The sequence below is a fragment of the Quercus lobata genome, chromosome 2 (assembly GCF_001633185.2).
Source record: "Quercus lobata isolate SW786 chromosome 2, ValleyOak3.0 Primary Assembly, whole genome shotgun sequence".
In the NCBI taxonomy this organism is placed as follows: domain Eukaryota; kingdom Viridiplantae; phylum Streptophyta; class Magnoliopsida; order Fagales; family Fagaceae; genus Quercus; species Quercus lobata.
The window spans coordinates 41,775,870-41,779,426 of NC_044905.1; the positions used below are offsets into that span (position 1 = coordinate 41,775,870).

General features: G+C 33.1%; 1 pseudogene; it reads right to left on the reverse strand.

The window, feature by feature from the left end:
- Positions 1-766: 766 nt before the first annotated feature.
- Positions 767-3,327, reverse strand: LOC115964590 (annotated as a pseudogene).
- Positions 3,328-3,557: the final 230 nt, after the last annotated feature.

The following is a 3,557-nucleotide window of genomic DNA, read 5'->3' on the forward strand; positions in this document are numbered from 1 at the left end:
AACCTCTCTTAGGATTTTTCTCTTTGAATAGCCACACTTACATTTTGTGGGAATAAGGGTGTTTATAGTAGGGTATGTGAGGAATGTGAAAAGTCAGTTTTCATCCAAATAGGGCATTCTGGCGACTTGGCCTCGCAATTGGAATGAGTTGCGAGTTAACTGTAGGCCAAACTGTACTTTTTGTCTAGTAGTGCTCCAACTGTCGTGACCCTTCAGCTTCCTGCATGCTTAACACGTGTGCCACTTTGGTAACTTGCCACTTGCGAGATCCAGTTGCAAGACTCCCTTGAATGCACACATCTTGAGTTTCTTCACACTTTCTCACACACAACCCTTACATTATTCCCACCTAAATACAAAGTTTTTACATGCTGAATTACAAGCAAATTTGACATGGAATAAAGCCAACGCATGGTTGATTAAATTCAACCTTACATATCTTAATATATCTCGTTAGCAAAGACCCATGTACATACTTTTTCTCAGTGGATTATAGTTACATATTTTAGTGAGTTGTGTTTCCAAAAAAAGCAAAATGAAGCCAAATTTAGAAATTTCAGTTTCCCCATTTTATGTTTAGAATTTAACCCATTAGTAAAAGGGTTTCTACTTTCTAGAAATAAGGAGTCATAAAACATGAAATGGAAGTTGCAGACATAGAGGAATCTAGTTCCCCACAAACCAACCATGAAAAGCTAGTTAATTTCCAATATAACATATAGGAAAACTAAACCAACTGCTCCAAAATATAGAGGGAAGACCCCTAGATTTTTTAGAGATGGTTATTACACACGTGTGTTTTATACCGAAATTATGACTTCAGTTAAAAACCAATGTGTGTGTACGGTGTGTGTTAGTGTGGGTGCAATAGTGTTTTCCATAGATTTTTCTTCATTAGATCATAAAAATGGTAGATTGGGAGGTGAAACTGCTCTATCAAAGACCAGCTCGTTCTCACTTCTCACCCTTTCCTTTCTGGGAATCCCATTCGGAAGCTTTCCCTCACTTGGGACGGATTAGCTGTCTCAGCAAATCTGAATTTGTCGCAGTAGCTGCAACATTAACAAAACACAAACAACATTTCACTCATTCACAGCTCAACCAAGACAATCAATTATTTTCGTGTGAGAGAGAGACCTGAAAATAAGATTGAAGTCTATTCCTTAGGATGTTATGCTCTTGCTTCAATCTCTGAACTGCACCCTTGCATCTGCTCAACAAATAATTGAATGTAGCATAAGTAACAGAAAACCCAAAAATTGGTGCTTTAGATTACATAATTACATAATTTTTTTTTTTTTTACTTGTTAAGTTAAACATGCACAAAGATGTTCTAGAACCTATGAGCTTGCCTTCCTTCCAATGGCAGAACCATGTTTTTTGCCTTGGTCACTAAAATTTTGAAAAAATAAATTAATTAATAACATATATTTTTTATTTTTAAGTTTGAACATTCAAACTATTTGAATTGGCATCTAAATTTGAGCAAATTCAATGGCTCAAAGTAAAAAAAAAGAATAATAATAAAAAAGAATATTGGTTAGCTGAATTAGTGGTCCTCAAAAGAACTTGTCTAATTGTCAAGAAAAGAAAGGTTTATTTTATTTTTATTTATTTATTTATAACTTTCATCAAATATATATATTTTTTTAAAGGAAAGAAAAAAAAGAAGAAGATGATATTGGTCAAATAACAAACATGAGAAAAAAGATAAATAATTAAATAGAACAATATATTGATACAAGCAGAAATATTACCCTTGGATGTCACCTTCTTTGAAACACTCCAATGCTTGGTTGATTTCTTTAGTAACCTTATTAGCGCCAATGCTGCAAATAATAAGAATGATCTTCAAAAAAATATAAACAAATTAACTATTGCAGGATGTTGCATAAGATATGATAACTAACCGTGGCTGTAGAAGTCAGTATTTGACCTCTGTTTCATTAATTTTCATCAAGCCAATTATAGAGAAATACCTCGCACTGCTTCCTTTAAGCTGATGAAGGTACTTGTACAGTCCCGGGAAATTAGAGTGTTCCTCCCTACTTATATATATGAATAATCGAAAGTACAGTTAAAACTATCTCCAATTGCAAATTTGAGCATGGAATTAAAAGGGTTTAAAAAAAAAAAAAAAAATTGGAAGAGAGAAATTCAAACCGTGAAGAAAAGAGCATTGACAGTGAACCACACAAGGTTCTTGACTTACTAGTTACTGTTGTTTTATGTTAATTGTTGTTGTCGAGGATATATATGGTAATATTTTCTCCAAAATAAAAAAGAAACATTTTTGTGTAATACTACTCACAATGCTTGATCTATGATAGCTATCGTCTTTGGTGACTCTCTGAAATACAAGGTCATAATTTCCTGAAGAAAGTAGTTGCTCCAATTGAAGAAATTGGTACTCAAGAATTTCCTGCAATAAACAGCATCATTATATTTTGGTTTCTCACTCAATTTCTCATTCTGAGCACATTTTCCCTTTTACTTTTTAAAGGAAGATAATTTCAGATGGCTTTTCCATGGTTGCAAATGAATAAAGGCATCGGATTCAGGGTTTACCATTGAGATATTTGCCATAAGATTAAGTCTCATTTCACATAAGCATAATTGCCAATTTTTGTGTGACATATGAAATCACATATATGATATATGATTATACAAGATGAAAAAACTGGAAGACATAACTCATCACGAATCATCCTACCCTTAAAGCAATGAAAAAGGAAAAAAGGAAAAAGAAAAATAAGTTTAGAGAGATATAGACTGGAAGACATAACTCATCACAAATCACTCTAGCTAGGTCCTATGTTTGATATTGCCATTTATTTTTTCTTGTCAATTTAAAGTCAAGCCCAAAGACTGAGTTCTAGCTAATTGCGCACATAAAAATATTGGCTTTAGGCTACAATGGCAAAGGTAGGTTCCATTCACATTCATGGGTTTAAATCTCTCACTTTTATGAATTCGATCCTCAAAGAATTTGAAGAAGCAATAATACAAAACCACAGAACTAGGTATTGTAAGAATGATCCTTGTACTTCATGCATCACACCCTTCAGATTATAAATTTTATGGACCAGTTTTATGAATGGATACAGGCAGAAATTTAAAATTCTATCTAGCTAGTCACAGTGAAGAAAAAAGACAATAAAAGAAAATAAAGGATCCTGTACAGAAGTTGAGTTGCCATAGTATTGAAAATAAAGTGTAAACTACAAAAATAAATAAATAAATAAAATTCATAAAATAAGAGAAAACCTCAGCAAAGAGGGACTGCCTCATGTTGGAAATCTGTTGGCGCAAGAGATCACTCTCCATTCTTATGAAAAAGGGATAAACTAAAAACGGGCTTGAGTACTGTAATGGCAAGCCTAGCAGACTGAAAAGGAATTTGTTGCAGTTGGAAGTGGTAACTCAGCTAGAATATTATTTTATTTGGTTTTGAATTATGAGTCTCTAACTCTTCCTAGTGAGATTAGGAAGTTAGTTTTAGATAGGTTTAAAGATCTTCTATAGTTTTTTTGGTAAGTCCATCATGCACTTCTTAA